At 42.6% G+C, this 21846-nt stretch overlaps 1 protein-coding gene across 5 annotated transcripts in view; it reads right to left on the reverse strand.

Moving 5' to 3' along the window:
- The window catches only part of SEMA6D (semaphorin 6D), an 82316-nt gene extending 60822 nt beyond the window's left edge, over positions 1-21494 (reverse strand). For 2 of the 5 annotated variants that reach the window (XM_040342661.1, XM_040342662.1), the window contains exon 1: positions 20178-20488. The gene's annotated coding sequence lies outside the window, so the exon portion shown is untranslated. Of the gene's footprint in view, positions 1-20177; positions 20489-21408 lie in introns of those variants that run through there. The other 3 variants (XM_040342663.1, XM_040342659.1, XM_040342660.1) reach the window with 2 other exon arrangements.
- Positions 21495-21846: the final 352 nt, after the last annotated feature.

The raw sequence follows: 21846 nt of genomic DNA on the forward strand, positions 1-21846 counted from the left end.
TGCATTGAAAGGGTGAATTTGTGCCTTGGAAAAGAAGTGGAGAAGTGGGGGATTCCTTGGCACACATTCCTGGTCCCCTTAAAAAAAATGCATTTGCACTTTACTACAGTATCTAATCCAAACTAACTAATCAATCCTCGATTTGAAAATTCTAAAATAGGAAGGAGAATGTCTGATATGGTAGGGTAGCACCTACAGATAATAATTATTTGGGGTAATGCTACAGAAAGTTGTGTATTTTAATTTTGGTAGTTCGGTTTTCTGTTATTTTTTAATCTGTGTTGTTTATTCTTTGTGATTTTTACCTACAGGTAAGCCTTATTAGGCCCCGTACACACGTCCAAGGAACTCGACGGGCAAAACACATCGTTTTGCTCGTCGAGTTCCTTGTGAAGCCGCCGAGGATCTCGGCGAGCCAAGTTTCCTCATTGACTAACGAGGAAATAGAGAACATGTTCTCTATTTGGCTCGTCGGCTTCCTCGGCCAAAAGTGTACACACGGCCGGGTTTTCGCGCCAGAATACGGCTCCGATCGAGTTTCTGGCTGAATTCTGCCGAGAAACTCGGTCGTGTGTACGGGGCCTTATACTTGTTTGGTTTAGGAGATTTTCACCTTATATGTAGCCGCTGACGTCAGCGGCTCATGCGCTCTGGAGGTCCGGCGGGTGCGGCCGGAAAATCAGAGCTCCTTGCCGGAATGGAGGACTCACGCACATGCAAGGGAGTGACGTCATCGTGGCTCCGGCCACTAAGCGCCGGTGTTGCAAACCCAGAAGAAACGCCAAGGGAACATGTCAGCTCCATCAGCAGTGACTGGGAGGCGGGAAGGGGGCTTTGTTCTCAGGTAAGTATTTCATAATGAGCTAGTAATCGATGCATACTAGATCTTTATGACTTTGCCTTACAGGTTTTTATTTTTTTGTCGGGCATACAACCGCTTTAATGTATGGAGGTTTATTAGAGTGTAGTTATACTTTGTTTCATTTTGTGGTAATGGCTGTTATTGGGAATTTGTTATGTCTTTGTGCCTTGTTCTGTTCATTGTTGTGATCTTTTGCTGTCCTTGTTGAGTGTGGCATGTGTTGAAATAATTTCCCTTTGGGATCAATAAAGTATTCTGAATCTGCAAAAGATTTGGTGTCTGTAGGTACATTAAAGACTTAAAGAGGAGTTCTGCCCCCCAAAAAAATTAAGATCAGCAGCTACAAATACTGTAGTAGCTGCTGACTTTTACTATTGGGGCACTTACCTATCCAGGCATTCAGTAGTGTCCTCACCCAGGCTGATTCTTGAATCGGCTCTCTGGGGCTTGCGCCACCATCTTGGCTATCTTTCCTACTGCACATGGGCAAATCGTGCTATGCTTTGTGAATGGGCAGGCTGTGGGGGAAAGGAGGGGGAACGAAACTTCCGGCTCATTTTGCCATGACAAACCGAGCTGGAAGCGGGAGCGGGTACCTGTCAAAACCAGTAAAGAGGGGTGAGAGGGAGGATGCAGACAAGCAAAGCTTCCCCTTTTGGGTTGAGCTCCACTTTAAAGTATGCCAACTAACCTGTGTAAAAAAAGATGTATATATAGAGTACTTACTTATTTTCACCCTTCTCCGGTCCAGTTGTGTGATCCAGTTCCCCTGTTTCAGCCAGTGGCAGCTGCAAGGGAGAGGAGGGAGAACCAACAATATTGTCCTCTCCCTTGCAGCTTTCACTGACTGGCACTGTGGATCATGTAACTAGACAGCAGCGTGTTGAACGTAGGCAAGTATATACATCTCTCTTACACAGGTTAGTCAGTATAGGTATGAGGAGTGACTGAGAGCTCTGTCTAGTGGCTAATCTATAAATCCCTGTATTTCATAAATCAGAGAAGTATGAAAAAGAAAAGGCTTGTAGTAACGTGAAATATAAAATACTTTAACCCCTTCCCACCCAGCCCTGGCGTTGCTTTAATAGGGTCCGTACACCTGGAGACAGGAAGGATCAGTAATCTACTGTGATTGACTAGCACTGCGTTTAAGTGATCGGCAGCCGGTCCCACCAACTTCCAATCGTTAGTGGGGAACCGCAGTTGTCTTTGACAACTCAGTCCCTGTGCTGGGAGCATGCAGTGAATGTGATCTCCGGACAAGAACATCAGCAGTCTAGTGACGCAGTTATGCAGGAAGCAGCTGGTTAAAGCTAACTGCAGGAAAAGTAAAAATGCTCCCTTGCAGTGGCCTGTTCCTGCACTGCAAGGGTTAAATGTTAGTTTAGGTTTAGGGGACTTGGAAAAGTAGTTTTATAAACCCAGTCCTTTGGACATGAGGATGCCGAGGAACAGTCTATTGCCAGAGTGCCATCTGCTGGAGGACGCAAACCATAGTCGGAGATGAGCATTTAACCCTTGCAGTATGGATGCCATCCTGCTGCTAGGGAGCATTTTTACCTACCCTGGTTGGGCTTTAAAGAATGCTTGCGCTGTCTCTCTACATATATCACATCAAACAATAACTCAGTACACATACTCACTGAAAATAAACTATACTTTTTCTTTAAAGCTAACTAGAAATGCACTGGTTCTACTATGGCCTCCCCCTTGCTGCTCTCCTCTCTAGGGTTCGATGGGTGACCTCGTGAGTCAGTAGAGAAGGGATCCAGAAGAAGTACGTTTTTGGGTCCCCTGATGCTCAAGAAATGAAACGAATGCCAATGCAGGCACCAGTAAATATCTTGATGCTGGCTCAAAAGTCTGCCGAAGCTCTGATGTATTTTTATATCTGGTTTCCTCTTTTAGGAACTCAGTTCCATGATGAAGGTCACCACTGTGGAAATATGCCAGTTTCCGAGCTCCTTACAATCAATCTCATCAATAAGGGCACAGACAAGGTTCCTCTATTCATTCACTTTGATGGCAAGATAATTTCTTGCAGGATACTAAAAAGAGACAATAACAGTCTTGGACATATGGCTGTCATCACGTAGACCTATTTAGTTAGTGTATTATGTTTATGTCGTAGAGTACACAGAGTTTTCAGGGAAGTTACCTGCAGCTAAACAATTCATGGGTTTACTATTTTCCACATATCCTGAGGGCGAAAAATAAACATATCCATGGCTTATTTATGTTTTGGTACACACAATACTTTGAAACGACGTAAAAAGGCCAAACCACAGGAAAACAAAACGGATGGATCCACCCTATAAATAGACGCTGCTTTTAAAATGACACAAAAGTACTCAAATATCCTTCCGACATAAAAGAACTCGGCTGTCTGATCTCGGGTGATGACGGGAGTGGTCTAGACATACAACAATAGCCGTCCAACTCATGGAGCTTCTTTTAATCCCAGTCTCCATTTGGTTTTAGAAATGAAAACTGACTCCGCTGCCCAAGAGGCATAAAAAATAAATAAAAAATAAATGAATTATTTACATTGTAGATGATGGACATTAGATGCTCTGGGAATTCATTACAGAAAATATGGAGCTGCTGTATATTAGATTATTTACAGCTATTCTTACTGCTTATGATTTACATAGTGATGACATAGTAGGCAGCATTTTATAGAGATTTCCTATCTGTCCCTGTCCAGATGACTTTACAGTCTAATATCCCTTTGCACAGACACTCAGTCTACAATAAAGATGGACAATTCAGGGAAGTAGTATAAACCAAAGTCTGGAAAGACCAAATAAATCAAACAATTATAAATCACTTTAATCTAGGGGCCAACAGCATTATAATTTAGGATGCATCCATTTCCACTCACAACAACAACAACAACAATGCAAATAGGAATCCAACAGAGTTCCACCGATGTATTTTTTATTTTTTTTAAAGCCAAACTTAGGATCCTAACATTTTAAGAAAATTCACCGCTCTAATAAACATAATTGATGAAAAAATACCTTATATTCCGCTGTGTATAAAGTTCCCATATTGCTTGTGGGCATGTGAAGCCCACAAGCATTTAGTTCCGGAATACGGTGCAGCTGAACGACCAACATGCACCGCCCGTTCTTGCGCATTCGCAGGGTGAAAAGCTTTGCAGCGCAGGAAACCTATCACATTGCTATCACAACGGGCGGCGTCGTCAGACGTGCCCGCCCCGTTGTGATGGCAACCATCGCGTCACTTCCGGTTTTCGGAATATTGCGATGACGAGCAGCGGCCATCCACACTGACTCCTGGGAATTATGACACATAGCTTCCAGGAGACAGTGCACCTCCGGATATGACGGACATATCTGTGGGTGGCAGAGGCCGTAATCTACACTGACAACAGAGCTATCTAGGTAAGCTGTCAGAAAAAAATAATAATAATCCATTGCACAATCTATATGCTGCAAGAGTGATTTTCATGATAAGTTCTAAAAGTGGGTGGAACTCTGCTTTAAAGGGTAACTTATTTTATTTGCTATTTTCCCAATGAAAAATGATTCTATCATATACAATGGCTACACAAGTAATATTGTAATTGATTATTATTATTACCTTTCCTATCTGCAGTGCTGTAATTGTATATAAAATACAATGAAATATGGCAACCTGGAGGCATTCTGTTCACAGTTGGTATCCAGAAAAGTATATTTCTTGCTTGTGTAATTGGCTCACGATTTTCCCAGAAGTCTCCCCTAAGATATAAGTCGGATTTTCGACCACTTCTTTAACAACATTTTACATTGGCTACATCCTCCCAAAAGGTTAATTGCTTCTAAAAGGGATGCTGACACTGCAATTTTCCTCATTAGAACACTGAAAATGCATCAGCTGATTAATAATGAAAAAGCCACTCTGCACACAACGGCTATTTTTCCAGTGTCGCTTTTTTTGGGGGGTTTCACAACAAAAGTGGAGTTGCTTCTTTAAGCTAGCCATACACATGTACATTTTCAGACAAACATTCCTAATAAAATTCTTATCAGTACATGACATGCTGAATGTCGTTAAAAGGCACTTCAAAAAATGTTTGTCTTTAAAGCCTAGTACACACCATTAACCGCAGGGTTGAACGGAAAAAAAAACCTGACAGTTCCAGTTGGAGCTGCTGTACTATGGGATGTTAGCACAGAGATCTCCCCCACGGAGCTATTGTGTTCTGACAGGAGGGATGCTGATCGGGAAAGGGTCGGCCGCTGGTTTTCCAGCATGCACGTCTGATGAAAGCTGGCCGAACGGTCGGCTTCTGTCGGACTGGCTGCCATACACAGGAGCCATATTTTTTTAAACGTGGCTGTGCAGGGCTCCGCCCACTCGGATGCTTCACTCATTCACAGCGCTCTGTGAATGGAAAACTGTAAGGTGTGGCAGCCCTTTTGGCTGTCGGCTTGTAGTTTTCAATTACCTGCCACGGGGCTGTGAGAGCTCTGGTAGTTCATTAATTTTTCCTGTCAGCATGTATTGGCTTCTTTGTACGAGGTATGTGCAAGCCTATACACTGACAGATCTGCAGGAGACCTGCATGGCATCAGCGATCTGCTGATCACCGGTGAGATGCTTTACAGGCTCCCAAACACAAAATAATGCACATTTTTTTACCTGCAAAAAGATGTGCATTTATAAAATTTTGGGGAAAATTTGAACTTATCCTTTAAATACAAGCTCCTCCACATCTGGAAGTACTGGGTATTTCTGGGACTGAACCAAGTGGTTGAGGAAGTGTAACAATGGTAATTGTATGCTTGGTAATGGGGATTGGGGCTACCAGAATAGTGGTCGAGGGGTGGATTGGGGATGGGTAGGTACTGGGTAGAGGTCAAGGGGTGGTGATTTGGTTTTAAGAGGAATTCTGTGGCATTTTCAAAAGAATAGGATCTTCTAATGTAACTGCAAAAAATGCTGCATGTTGAGTGCGCTAAACTGCAATTTGCCTTTCAAGTCAATCAAAATGCTTTTCAAACGTGTATCGGGCCCAAGCAATGCAAAGCACAACATAGAGTAAAGCTGTCCATGCACAGAGGTTTTCCAGATCCTTTGATCCACGCTACACAAATGGACAAATCTGTGGCTGATGTATTTTGACAGCATCCCATTAAATGTCAAAATACCTGAACAGTGGCTCCATTTGATTGGATAAAGATACTGTTTGGCAGAATTTCCGCCTAGCTCCTTCCATTTTTTAATTGAGGGATATCGGGCAGGAGACAACCAGCAGAGCGAACCAATGAACAAATTTTGTCCGGGTCAACAGGAACCGACCAAATTTAGAACAGTATTACCTTCTTTACCCACTGCAGCCAATCAGATTAAAAATACACTGAAGCCAAATGAAGTGTAGATGGTTACTGTGGGATAATGCACAATGCATTCGTCTCTCTGCCTTACTGAATAAGTTTAAATGGGTTTAATAGAATTTATCCAGCATCCAGGGGCGGACTGACAACTCATGGGGCCCCGGGCAATAAAAGATTATGGGGCCCCTGGGCTTACAGATGGCCACCACGCCAGGAGACAGTGCAGAGACGGGGCAGCTAAAATCTCGAAATTTTTACATCAAAAACATGTCGGTTTCGGACATATCAGGGACAGATGTAAAAAAAAAGAAAACACAGATTTTTACATACTGTCCCTGGTTTTACTGAGCATGGCAACCCTGATGGGGCCACCTAGTGGCATGGGGCCCTCAGGCAGTGCCAGAGTGACTCAATAGTCAGTCCGCCCCTGCCAGCATCCCTACGACTATCCTGAGTAGTTACAGATAGTAACACTTGTTAGCATTGATTTCTCTTTAGATAATAGAGGAATTAACACATTTGGACAATTTGACATGGCTCCTTAAACTGCTGGAAAAAGATGTTTACTCCAAGAGAGAGCTGCAGCCGAAATGTATCAAGCTGCTCCAATCTCTAAGCGAAAAAGACCCCCTGTACAAATGCTAGGCTTTTTATATGGAGTCGACATCCAGGTAAAATTTAATAGATAAACTATAGGGAACATTGTAGGTACAGCGACTAAATTTCAACTGCTCATTTGTATTTGTATTGTAACAACGCACCAAAGTCTTCCAGGCATTTCCAGGTATGGCCTTCACCTTGAAAAACATTAGCTGTAGAAGGAATGAAAAATAATTCTACAAGAATAAACATTTTCCCTCACTGGAGAATTATTAATGGGTTCTGTGAACTCGGCACATGCCAAGCACAATAAATCCACCTGTGAATAGTACACATAATAGGGAACGTAAAGTGAGGGGAAGTGCATTCCAAGGAACCTGAGTTTAGGTCACACATCCAATCTATGGGGGGGGGTGCCCTATTCTATTGTAATCTTAATTCCTATGAGCACATCTTCTAATTAAGAGGAGATCTAAACATTAGCTGGGTGGCATTTAGTATGATAAAGCTTGTAGTCTCCACCAGGAGTTTCATGTGACAACGTAAGACCACAGTTGGTAGACAGTTGGCACCCAATAACAGGAAATGCCTGAACAGGGGCCTACATGGAAAGGTCAACAGTTGTGCCAATAAAAGATGCAGATTTAAAAAGAGCTGAAAATAACTGATTAAAAAAATTAAAAAAATATGAAAGTTTGGTGACTGGGTTTAGCTCAACTAAAACTCACTTTAAGGTTCTTTATCTCAATGTTGGTAAATCAGTTACGGGATCATGAGATACTGCCCCACAAATCACATTCAAACAGGATTTCACTTTATCTGACTGGTGTATATAGGGAAATGGGGTAATCAATGACTTTTATGTGACTGGTGTATATGGGGAAATGGGATAATCAATGCTTTTTATGTGACTGGTGTATATAGGGAAATGGGGTAATCAATGCTTTTTATCTGGTTGGTGTATATAGGGAAATTGGGTAATCAATGCTTTTTATGTGACTGGTGTATATAGGGAAATGGGGTAATCAATGCTTTGTATCTGGTTGGTGTATATAGGGAAATGGGGTACTGAATGGTTTTTATGTGACTGGTGTTTATAGGGAAATGGAGTAATCAAAGCTTTTTATCTGGTTGGTGTATATAGGGAAATGGGGTAATCAATGCTTTTTATGTGACTGTTGTATATGGGGAAATGGGGTAATCAATGCTTTTTATGTGACTGTTGTATATGGGGAAATGGGGTAATCAATGCTTTTTATCTGGTTGGTGTATATAGGGAAATGGGGTACTGAATGCTTTTTATGTGACTGGTGTTTATAGGGAAATGGGGTACTCAATGTTTTTAATCTGGTTGGTGTATATAGGAAAATGGGGTACTCAGTGCTTTTTATCTGAATTGTGTACATGACGTACTCAATGCTTTTTATCTGATTGGTGTATATGGGGTACCCAATGCTTTTTATCTGATTGGTGTATATGGGTATATATGGGGAATCATGTTTACAATACAAACAGATGCCCATTGATAGTGTAGGTTGGAAAATAAAAGCAAGATCGAATTTCTTGCCATGTATAGAACACATCTTTCCCGCTAGGCGCTATGTTTTCTCAATCAGACCCACTTTCTTTACAGTGAGAGCTGTGAAAATGTGGAACAGACTCCCTCCAGAGGTGGTTCTGGCCAGCTCAGTAGATTGCTTTAAGAAAGGTCTGGATTCTTTCCTAAATGTACATAATATGACTGGGTACTGACATTTATAGGTAAATGTGATCCAGGGAAAATCCAATTGCCTCTCGGGGGATCAGGAAGAATTTTTTCCCCTGCTGTAGCAAATTGGATCATGCTCTGCTGTTTTTTTTTTTGCCTTCCTCTGAATCAACTCTGGGTATAGAATTGGGTATATTGAATTGTACGATATTTTTTATTTTATTTATTTTTTTATGGTTGAACTGGATGGACTTGTGTCTTCTTTCAATCTGACTAACTACGTAACTATTTGATGCTTGTAATCCAAAGCTCTCGCATATCAAAGCGAGTTTCCCCATAGAAGTCAATGGAAACAAAGATAATTCATTCCTCATTGACTTCTATGGCATGCAATACCGCATGTGGCCAGAGGTTGGGGGGGAACAGAGTATTTCCGAGTGATTCTGAACGGATCGGAAATGTTCCCTAGTGTCACTGGCGCCCCCGCACCTCTGGCCAAATGCGGTACTGCACACCCCATTAGCTTGAATTCTGCTTGTTTCGCGAGACAACACGCGCAAACAGAAATAAAAAAAAAGTTGCTTGTAATTCAAAAAACACTTGTTAACCGCGTTACTAGAAAACCAAGGTTCTACTGTACATAAAATAAAAGCTAAAATAAAACATTGAGGGTTTAATATTACTTCTTTACAAGGCTGTTCTATAAAAAGGCTCCTAAGGCTTATCCAGCACTTGAAATACAACCATCATGGATCAGAAAATGACAAAGATCATGGGAGCTGACATACAGAATTTTGTAAGAAATCTACGGGGAGACCACGCCAAACATAAAATTCACTTTATGACTGTGTTAAGTTTTGTTGCTAGGACATAACAATGCTGGCAATGGTGTGAAAAGGATCGAAAAAAAATGCTCCAGCCAGCTGTGTTGTTCACAGTCGGGTAATTCCTCTGTAGCTATGAATGGATGTGGGGCCAGTAGCCTGTTGTGGCCAAGGACAGGATGATGGATGGTCTACACACTGTGCCCAAGTTACAGAAGAAAGGCAGAAGTTCACTGCTCTGCTGTTAATATTCTAATCTGGCTTTGTTAACAAAAGGAGCGACGAAACTGGAAAGTTAGAAGGAACTGACACCGCTCATGTTATTTGTGTACACCGGTCACTTGATGCTCTTCATACTTCCCCATCAGTCTGTTGGAAGTGACACCATTTACTGGTCATCCTGTTTGAATAAAGTAAATCAACTTATTATTAGCTGCGCTGAGCCTTGTACGAGTGACACCCAATATATACCATGACAAGCCTCCCGCAGTTTCTGGAATTGGCAGCGGACCGGAAAAATATGGTTTTCCTTTAACATTTCTCAGCTACAAGGAAAAAAAAAAGAAAAAAGAAAAGTCTGAACACAATCTCTTCTGAAGCTGAAATTGGCAGCTATTCTCCGAGCGAGTAAGAACTTAATTTAATGGCTTACACGGATTTCTGACTGTAACCGTAATGGCTTACCTAATGTATGAAAACAGATCATCTGTCCTAGCAGATTCACGCAAAGCACTCGCTGCTTTAATTGCACACATTTTCCTACTTACTTGAGAAAATATTAAGATATCGTTGAGTAAATACGTCTCCAATGTCACAATTAGGGTTCAGACAGATGGACTAAAATAGACATTTTTGTATGCCTAAAATCTCCCGGTGCATTGCCGTGCCTGGGGAGCCGCAAGTGCCACGTACAGCCTGCTATACAAGTGAATGGCTGTATGCGACTGAGCGCGTGCGGCAATTTTTTTCTGAATGCGTTCAGGAAATAAGTCAAGTGCACATTTATGGGTAAACACTGATGCAAACAAACACGCATCAGCATCACGCCCCGGCGGGAGAACGCACTGGGAGATTTTACACCAGGGGCTAAAAAATAAAAAAATAAAAGCCTAATTTAGCGTTATTTCTGCGAGCTGCGAATTTGCAGCCCATTTATTTGAATGTGCTGAAATTGCACTGGAACGTCTAAAAAATAGTGTTACTACTTAAAAAAAAAAAAACGCGATGTTCCAAATTACAAGGTACTGCAGTATTTGCAATTTTTAGCGGGACTGCGACATTGTGGCGGACAAATCTGACCCCAAAATGTCACTTTTTGGGGACCGGTGACATTATTACACTGATCAGTGCTATCAAAATGCACTGATCAATGTAAAAATGACACTGGCAGGGAAGGGGTATACATTAGGGGCAATCAAAGGGTTACGTGTGTTGCCTAGGTGTGTTCTAACTGTAGGGAGGGGTGGGCTACCATGGACATGACAGAGATCACTGTCCCCGATCCCTGGGAGCAGAAGATCTCTGACATGTCATCCGGCAGAACGGGGAATCGCCCTAGTTTACATAGGCAGTTCCCCGTTCTGCCTTTGTACACAGTGATCACCGGCGAAAACTAACAACTAACACCCCCTCTGGTTTTCAGTGGGTTTTTTACAATGGGGAAGGCGAGTGCTGTAAAGGCAGTAACATGCGCTGAATGCATCAAAAACACTAGAGGTGTGTTTTTGGTGCAGTGCAATTGAATTCAATGGAGGCAACAGGCCTAGAGAATGCAACATGCCCTAAAATTGCTGGACATGATGCCAAGTGACATTATGCCCTGGTGTATACTACTATCGCATCTGCCTGCCATTGTATAATTATATAGAGCATCGGCAGGCGGTACTGGAGTGTTAGGCTAGCCATAGAAGGATCAAAATTCTTGCAGTTCAGCAGAATTGGACGAATTTTGATCCTCCTCTGGGCAGGCTGAATGTACTGAAGTCGATCCACTGATTGACTTCAGTACAGCCAACCTTTTGTTTTTTTGTTTTTTACCTGATAACTGCTGGCAGTTATAGCTTCCAGCAGTGATCAGTATTCTGCCAGCCGGGACGGCTCCTGATGCTCTTCGCATAAGAACACAAAAGCAATGTGGGAGGAATTCCCCCATCATCACAGTCGGTGTTGATAGGGGGAAAAAGAGCATTTTTTTTTACTTCTGGTAATGTCCTGGTAAACAGAGGTATTGGAAGGATATTTTGATGTGTGTATAGAATACTACCATCCCTTTATGTCCTTCTATAAGACTGTGGGGTTAATTTACTAAAACTTGAGAGTACAAAATCAGGTGCAGCTCTGCATGGTAGCCAATCAGAATCTAACTTCAGGTTGTTCAATTAAACTTTGACAATTAAACCTGGAAGTTGATTGGTTTATATGCAGAGGTGCACCAGATTTTGCACTCTCCAGTTTTAGTAAATCACCCCCATTGTCTTCTTGGCTTGGTGGGTTATTTGGCCCCCTTCACAGCTATACGGACCTTACTTGCCTTATTATTTTTTTCATGCTAGGAAGCGCATAGTTCTGTCTTGGAAGAGTTCTAAACCCCCATCTGTAGAGCCCTGTAAGGTTTAGGTGAACAAAGTCCTACCCTTTAAAGTGGAGGTTCACCCAAAAAGTTAATTTTTAACATTAGATTGAGGCTCGTTTTGTCAAGGGGAAACGGGTGTTTTTTTTCAAATCGAAGCTGTACTTACCGTTTTAGAGAGCGATCTTCTCCGCCGCTTCCGGGTATGGGCTGCGGGACTGGGCGTTCCTATTTGATTGACAGTCTTCCGACAGGCTTCCGACGGTCGCATACATTGCGTCAAGATTTTCCGAAAGTAGTCGAACGTCGGTGCGCAAGCGCCGTATAGAGCCGCACCGACGTTCGGCTTCTTTCGGCTACTCGTGACGCGATGTATGCAACCGTCGGAAGCCTGTCGGAAGCCTGTCAAACAAATAGGAAAGCTCCGGTCCCGAAGACCATACCCGGAAGCGGCGGAGAAGATCTATCTCTAAAACGGTAAGTACTGCTTCGATTTTAAAAAAACTACCCGATTCCCCTTGACAAAATGAGCATCAATCTAGTGTTAAAAATTTTTTTTCGAGTGAACTCCCGCTTTAACAAAGCCCTACCCTCTAATTAAGCCACACATTTGAATAGGGGGGCACTACCTAAGTTTGATAAGGTTTGGGGGAGGATAGGTGGCTTCCACTCTCTTACGGACTAGTATTAGCTTCATTTAGTGCCATCTTTTCTTTTATATGGGTTTTTGATATGTACCCCCATTGACCCAGATAGGGCAGGTTAATGGTCTTCCTGCAATAAAAATGGTAGAACCTCAGGGCTGAGGCCTCGTACACACGACCAAGGAACTCAACGGGCGAAACACATCGTTTTGCTCATCGAGTTCCTTGTTAGGCTGTCGAGGAACTTGGCGAGCCAATTTTCTCCATTCTCGTCGAGGAAAAAGAGAACATGCTCTCTTTTTGGCTCGACGAGTTCCTCAACAGTTTCCTCGTCGAAAAATGTACACACGACCGGTTTCCTCTGCAAAAAAAAAAAAACAGCAACTTTCTTGCTGGTTTTTGCCGAGAAACTCGGTCGTTTGTACGAGGCCTAACATCCTTCGAAGGGTGGGGGCTGTTCTAAGGATCATTATATTTTGGCTGTTTGTATATAGGGAGGGCTGTGTCCTTACTGAGGAAGCTGTACGGGTCAAGGTGGCAAATTTCACAGGCATTGTTCATGGTTCAAAGTAATGCACTTCTTTCGTTTTGTGTAATTATTTTTGTTTTGTTTTTTGGGATGGCTTACCGTATTGGGGTTGGCGGTCCTAAATGTTTTATTTGTGTATTGTAATTGTTTATTAAAAATAAAGGGAATTTTCCCCAAAAATGCTTTTCTAGCATTTAGCTGGGTTTTCTGCATCTCTAAGCCTCTAATGTGAAAAAGGTCTTAATGCATTTTCATACATTATTCATGCACTGGTCAATATTAGGCCTGTTACCATGGGCTGAAAATACATGCAAATCGCATCATACATGCTTTACTATTACTTCCTATGACTCTCTAAATGCACGAAAGAGGATAAGAAAAAAAACTTGAATAATAAAAATGTGCTAGAGCGCACAGATGTGAACAGGCTCTATCTATAACATTGCCTTTGATGACACATGTTTGAGCGCTACCAACGCACACCAATAAAATACAAATGTGTGAATGAGGCCACAAGAGTTTGTTTAGGTCTCTCCTCATATTATGCAGTTTTGGTAAATATAACGATGGCCGTACACAGAGCGATTTTATATAGGATTTACCCGTATTTATCGGCATATAACACGCACAGGCGTATAACAGGCACCCTAACTTTAAGAGGGAACTTTTAGGAAAAAAGCTTTCCACAGCCCCCTGCGTATAACACGCAGGCACAGTTCACCCTCTATTTTCAGGGTAAAAAAGTGAGTGTTATACGCCAATAAATACAGTAATTTTATTGCCTGGAAGAAACATACCATCAGAAAATTGAAAGGATCGTTTGATGCATCCTAATTTCCCATCCAAATTAATCAGAGTAATTTTGATAAAGTCAAACGGTTTTGCTTACAATTGATCGATGACACAGTAGGAGCTCATTCAGATGGGTGGCCGCCATTGCCAACGAGTATTGCACCACAAGCCCACCCAGGTGTTACAACAGCGAATGAATATTCGCTATTGAAACACTGATCCTCAATCTGGCCAATCAGAAGCGGTTATGAGACCAGTTTTCCGATTGGTCCCTAGGAAGGAAAGGTAAGACGCACCGATGCCTGTGGAGAGCAGGGGAAAGGGGAAGCCGCCCGCAAGCCGGGGAAGCAGCCAGTGAAGCACAGCGTGAAGTGCTGCCCACCATAGATGGGGTAAGTGCTGACTGATTTATTTTTGGAGAAATGTGGCTTGGAGGTGCTATGTCACCTTATTACATCATTACCATCGCATTGTTGCTGCCCCTTGGCACAGTTGCAGAACAGCAACGGTGTGGCCCAACTTAAATCAAAGCTAAAGGCATCCTTTGGCATAAATTTGCATTGTGACTGCAGCAGTGTTTACTAGTGAAGCATTGGGCCATGTTACCCTGTGACTTGGTGGTCAAACCATGGCTATAAACACCTATTTACATCACTCCCCCATATAAACAAGGCCTTTGGGGGGGGGGGGGGGTGGATCAAAACTAAAGCAGACAGGATCTGGAGCAGCTGTGCCTGGCAACCAATCAGCTTCTATCTTTCATTTTCCAAACTTAACTGAACAAGCTAAACATAGAAGTTGATTGAGCATAAATGGGAATGTGGGAACACAAGAGGTGAGGGCAACAGTACTGACACTTGTTTATTTTTACATGGATAGTGGTAGCACTTACACTAAGGCTGGGTTCACACTTGTGCAATCTTAGATATCACATGTGATTCGCACCACACTACTGTGCAGATCACATGTGATGTCTGTGCGATGCGAATTCATCCATACAAATTGTATGGCTGAATTTGCATCTCATTCGCAAAAAAACAGTGCAGGACCCTTTTTTAGGTCCTCACTGGAATCGCATGGGTGTTCACACCTATGCGATCCGATTCCTGCACCATTTGGCAATTCGCACTAAGATCCGTGAACTGATCTGGGGAGGTCATTAACTTTGCATTGACACCCACAGCAGTTCGCAGATGTCAGTGTGAACCGCCGGCAGGCGACATGTGACGCGGAAACCTGCAATAGAATTGCGCTGGTTCCCGCATCGCATATACGTGAACCGGCTCTAAAAAGGGAACAGCGCTGTTTTTTTTTTTATACATGCTGGTGGTTGTATGTTTTTAAGCCCAACTCTTTCTCCTATAAACAATGGCGCTGAGTCTTTTCCAAACCAAACATGTTACTTTTTTCATAAAAGCTGACTGGTTGCCATGCACAGCTGCGCCACCAAATTCCCTCATTGTGTCTTTTCAAAAATTACAAGGATTCAAATCAGATTTTCTGATCCTGTGAAGAATCGTTTGATTAGATCGTTACATGTATGGCCACCGCCATAAAGGGAACTGAAATCGCACAATCAGATTGAATAGCATATGGCCAGCTTAAAGCGGGGGTTCACCCTAAAAAAAAAAAAAAAAAAAAATTCTACCATGATATCCAGCATACTAGCGCGAGCAACAGTATGCCTTTATTTTATTTTTTTGCGCCGTACTCACAGTTTAATCCCGTAGTTAAGTTTCAGACTCCCCGCGAGGAGTAGGCGTTCCTATGCAGAGGGGAACATGATTGCCGGCAATGGCGCGTCACGCTTCCTGAAAATAGCCGAAATAGGACTTGGCTCTATAGCGTATAGCCGTATAGCGCCGTGAAGAGCCGAGTCCTACTCCAGCTATTTTCGGGAAGCGTGACGCGCCATAGCCGGCCGTCAATCATGTTCCCCTCTGCGGGGAGTCTGAAACTTAACTACGGGATAAAACTGTGAGTACGGCGCAAAAAAATAAATAAAGGAATACTGTAGCTCACGCTAGTATGCTGGATTTCATGGTAGAAACTTGTTTTTTAGGGTGAACCACCGCTTTAAGTAGGTAGAGGAGGGTCTGATTCTTTTTTCGGCTGCATGTGTTTGGCCAGAGATGCCTTCTTTACTGTGTGGGAGACAAATGACATATCTGCTGAAATAACTGCATCACCTGTTGTGGATGATGACAGTCATATCACATTGTGCATCAGTGCAATCTACTTTCCCCAAAGCAGCAAGGCATGACCTCATAAGCCCTAATATATACAGTGCTAATTAGATTTGTAGGAGGTCACACAATTGTGTGTCATTGTAGAATCACTCTATTTAATTTCTAAAAGGTTCTTTTTTTAATATTGCCTGAAGAAAGCTTGCGAAGTCACATCCGATTCACACATGCCAGTAGGGACACGTTGTAGCTGATGACTGCAGGAGTAATTTCTTATTTCCATCACCAATCAAAGCAAGGCTTATGTCTCCTCTATATATCCCCCCTAACCCTAACTGGTTATATCCAATGAATATAAACTAGGGTGGCAATTACTTCTTTATTAATGCAGCAGTTATAATGGCTTTGTTATCCTTCTGCAGATCTTTCAACTAACAACTCCCATCAGCCTCTTTAATAGGAGTTGTAGTTTAAAAACATCTTATTATATCATTTTTGTAACATAAATAGATGTATAGTCAATAATGGGAAAACATTTAATTACATGCTAGACCAAATAGCAACTGTTTTTTCTATAAATTTCTTCTGTGTATAATTAATTTTATGGCATATATATTGTTGCATAAATATGACAAATTTAACAATGCCTTGAAAAGGGTTCTCATTTATTTAAGCTGGTATAATTAGATGCATGAAGTATGCAATTAGATGTGAATGGCAGGACACATTCATCTTTCTGTAAATTTCCTTGGCGCAAGGTAAATGTTTACAGGTAGCGCGTCATCCACCGGTGCGGGTTGGAGGAGGTTCATTAGGTAGATAGTTAGGTTTACCACATGAATTCCTAGCCTGGGGCAAGAGGAGCATGGTAAAAATAAAACTTGTGTTTATAACCTCACAGAAGGAATTCCTCATCCTGGGCTTTAAACATCTTCAGCAGAGCATTAAAAAGCTACAGGATACATTCTGAGCAGGCTTGTGCTTGTTAATTGCACAGCTAGCCCTGTGTTGGGGAAACAATAGCAAACCATCACTTATTTTACCAGAAGAGTAGTAGAGAGCTGGAACCAACTACCAGGGAAAAAAAACAACATCCACTAGAATAAACCCACACAACATAAACAAAGATGTGCCCTTAGGCAAAGGCATTAATAAGCAAAATAAATATGAAGATTAGCAGGATGACTTGGTCTTACTGCCATCAACACGTTGTTCTTTTAAATTACGATCACTCATTAGAGTTGGGTGTTTTCCAAAGAAAACTTGTTACATTGTACATGCAACATTAATGTTTAATACAAATGTTTCTGGTGTAAAAATGGCATAAAATAGCCACAGATGAGTAGAAGGATGACTTGGCGTGGCCTGCCATCAACATATTATTACTCCAATATACAACAGCTCAACACGGTTGAGTTTTTTTTCCAAAGCAAACATTTTACTGTGTAAATACATCGTCAATACGTTGTAAATACTTTCAGTGTATAAGGAGTGTGTCATAAATGCTATTTCATTGTATAAAGAATGTATATAATCATCAAAGAAGATTGGAAGGGTGATTTGGTTTTGCCTGCCACCAACACATTGTCCCTTTAATTTACAATAGCTCAACTGTGTTGGGTCTTTTCCAAACCAAACATGTTACTTCTTAAAAACAACATCAGTATGTTATATATCCTTTCAATGGATGAAGAATACTTCAAAAAATACTGTTTTAGTGCATAAAGAATGTATAAAATAGTCACAGAAGACTGGGAGGATGACTTGGTTTTGCCTGCCATCTACACATTGTCCCTCTGGTTTATAATTGCTCCACCAAGTTGGGTCTTTTCCAAACCAAACATGATATTTCTTAAATACAACATAAATATGTTATAAATCCCTTCAGTGTATGACGGATATTTCATAAATACTATTTTAAAGCATAAAGAATGCATAAAATAGTCACAGAAGAATGGAGGAGTGACTTGGTCTTGCCTGCCATCTACACATTGTCCCTCTACATTATAATTTCTCCACCAAGTTGGGTCTTTACCAAACCAAACATGTTAGTGGTTTAAAAACAATATCAATATTTTATAAATAATATTTCTAGTGTACAAAGAATAATTTCATAAATAGGTTTTCAGTTTGAAATAAAGCATAAAGAAGTCACAGATGATTAGGAGGATGACTTGGTCTTGCCTGCCACCAACACATTGCTCCTCTAAGATTACAATAGCTCAAGACTTGGGTCTTTTACAACCCAGACATATTATTTTGTAGATTCAACATTAATATTTTATAAATACTTTCAATGTATAAAGAATGTATAAAATAGTCACAGAAGATTGGAAGGAGGAGTTGGTCTTGCCTGCCACCAACACATTGCTCCTCTAAGATTACAATAGCTCAAGACTTGGGTCTTTTACAACCCAGACATGTTACTTTGTAGATTCAACATTAATATTTTATAAATACTTTCAATGTATAAAGAATGTATAAAATAGTCACAGAAGACTGGAAGGAGGAGTTGGTCTTGCCTGCCACCAACACATTGTCCCTCTAATTTGCCATAGCTCAACAGAGTTGGGTCTTTTTCAAACCAAACATATTACTGTTCAAATACAACAACATCAATATTTTATAAATACCCTTTTCCAACATATAAAGAATAATTATTTTAGTATATAAAGAATGCATAAAATAGGCACAAAAGATTGGAAGGATGACTGGATCTTGCCAGTAATCAACACATTGTCCCTTTAATCTACAATAGCTCAACAGAGTTGGGTCTTCTCCAAACCAAATTAAAATGCAACATCAATATTTTATTATTTTTGCGGTGTATAAAGAACATTCCTGAAACACTTTTTCATTGTGCAAAATCATATTTCAGCGTGTAAAGAATACATAAAATAGTCAAAGAAGGCTGGAAGGATGACTTGGTCTTGCCTGCCACCAACACAGTCCCTCGAAATTCACAATAGCTCAACAGAGTTGTCTCTTTTCCAAACCAAACATGTTACTTTGTAAATACAACATCAGGATGTCGCAAATATTTATTTTAGTGTATCACCACAACATAAAATAGTAACAAATGAATCTCAGTGTTCTAGACATAGAAATCCTGATCTCTCCTAGAATGCAAGGCACAAATACATGTCACTATACACACACACATCCCAGCTATTTCTACTCAGCAGCAGATCACAGGCCATGCTGGGCTTTGTAGTTCCATCACAGCCCCCCTCCCCACAAGAAGGAGTTAGATCCAGCATAACAAGTGCCAGTCCAGCCCTCTACTTTGAGCTGGGTGAGGTGTGGTTTCAGTAGGTGGTGCACAGGCCATGCTGGGCTTTGTAGTACCATCACAGCCCCCCTCCCCAAAAGAAGGAGTTAGATCCAGCATAACAAGTGCCAGTGCAGCCCTCTACTTTGAGCTGGGTGAGGTGTGGTTTCAGTAGGTGGTGCACAGGTCATGCTGGGCTTTGTAGTTTCATCTCAGCCCCCCTCCCCAAAAGAAGGAGTTAGATCCAGCATAACAAGTGCCAGTGCAGCCCTCTACTTTGAGCTGGGTGAGGTGTGGTTTCAGTAGGTGGTGCACTGCACTAAACCAGATTTTCAGTCCAGGATTTCTCTTGCAAAGCTTAATCCTCGCACAGGCTGTGACCTTTCAGCTGCGATCAGGCTTTGCACACAAGATATCTGAACCTTGCTTCATCACACATCCAAGAAATAAAAAATAAAAGAAAAGTTTATGCCTGTGTCTTGTCATGTTGCCTGGGAAGGCTGGAGCTCTGCGATCCCAGCACTGCACAAAGATAATAGAGATCGCAGCCTCTCCTATTTGTTTCCATGCATAATTGATATTCACAATGAAATCTAGCTGCCTGCTTGCTTACATGCATGCATGGGGGGGTACCCAAATGCTGGATAAAGTTCTAGCAATACGCACTAATACAACTGCACGATCCATCTCTATTCATCAATAATAAATACAACCCATGCAATTGCAACTTGCTAACAATGCAATGGAATAGGAGCTTTGCATGGAGCCAACACCAGTGAACAGGTAGCCCCATGTCCCCACATCACACAGTAGAAATGGTCACTTAGTACAAAGGATAACTTACCTATAGGAAACTAATTGTCGGGAAGGGGGGGATCGCTGGCAGCTACTTTCCCATTGCTGAGCACACAGTGCAAATCCTGCTGGTATCCATCTAAGTTTGCATTGTAGGCTTCCTTGCTTATAGTCCACCAAGGCAGGATTCCCATCCAGGGGTAAGTAGGAGTTCCCAGGGACAATCCAGAGGAGGGTTATTATCGCAAGGCTCTGCACATCCCGGTGTGTCCTATAGACCAGCACTGTCTTGAGGCCCTGCTGTAAGCTTTCTGATCTTCAAAGCTCCAGCTTGATCAAATGGCAGAGAGACAGTGGACTGCCCTAACCCCCCTGCCTGCACCAGCACCTCCCCCTGCACACTCCCATCCCCCCTCCTCCTCCTTCCCCAACACACAGCTCAGCTCCCTTTACAACTATTTGCAATCACTTCCATGCACACACAGCCAGGGGCATAGACGGTCCTGGCTTGCAGAAAGTTTGCCCCTGGCTGCCCGCAGGCTCTCCCTGCTACCTTGTGTGCCCAGGCTGCAGGGTGGCACTGGGCTCAGTCTCAGCTTGCATGCTACACAGATTGCTTGCTGGATCCCCTGGCTGGCAGGCTCTCCCTTGCTAGCTGGGGTGCCCAGGCTGCAGGGTGGCACTGGGCTCAGCTTGCATGCTGCAAAGATTGCTTGCATGATCCCCTGGCTGGCAGGCTCTCCCTTGCTATCTGGGGTGCCCAGGCTAAAGGGTGGCACTGGGCTCAGCTTGCATGCTACAAATATTGCTTGCTGTATCCCCTGGCTTTCCCTTGCTATCTAGGATGACTAGGCTGCAGGGTGGCACTAGGCTCAGCTTGCATGGCACAAACAGCTTGCATGCTGGATCCTCTGCCTGGCAGGCTCTTCCTTGCTATCTGGGGTGCCCAGGCTGCAGGTTGGCACTGGGGTCAGCTTGCATGCTACACAGATTGCTTGCTGGTTCCCCTGACTGGCAGGCTCTCTGGGGTGCCCAGGCTGCAGGGTGGCACTTGGCTCAGCTTGCATGCTACACAGATTGCTTGCTAGATGCCCTGACAGGCAAGCTCCCCCCTGCTATCAGGGGTGCCCATGCTACAGGGTGGCACTGGACTCTGCTTGCATGGTACACAGATTGCTTGTTTTATCCCCTGACAGGCTAGCTCTTCCCTGCTATCAGGGGTGCCCAGGCTTCAGGGTGGCACTGCATGCTACACCGATTGCTTGTTGGATCCTGCTTACCTCTAATGGCAAAGCGATCTGTTTATTCTTCTTTCTGCTGTTGCTCCCTTCATAGAATAGTAAAGTCATGAGAAGCTTTCCAGCAGCAGCAGCTAGAGCAGGGCAAGCCAAGAGAAAAACAAACTGAGACAAGGCAAATGGTGTAATTCGATCCATCTCTAGTCAATCCATCAAAAGATCAGTAGGCTGCTGCTTACCAAGCCAGGGAGCCACCCCCAGCTCTGGCATCCTGCAGCACACATGCACATTTGGGTTGTCCTCCTCCTATGTCTTTTTTTTTTTCTTTCCCTGTATGGATGTGTGTCTATTGCTAATGCTGGAAACTCTTAGTGACCCCAAGGTGGCCTCCCCCCCCCCCCCTTTCCAGCAAGAACAGTGCCCAGCTGAATATTAAGACAGTCAGTCCTCCTCTGCTCATTATCCCCATCTTATTACAGA

Source organism: Rana temporaria, chromosome 3 (genome assembly GCF_905171775.1).
Source record: "Rana temporaria chromosome 3, aRanTem1.1, whole genome shotgun sequence".
NCBI classification, from domain to species: domain Eukaryota; kingdom Metazoa; phylum Chordata; class Amphibia; order Anura; family Ranidae; genus Rana; species Rana temporaria.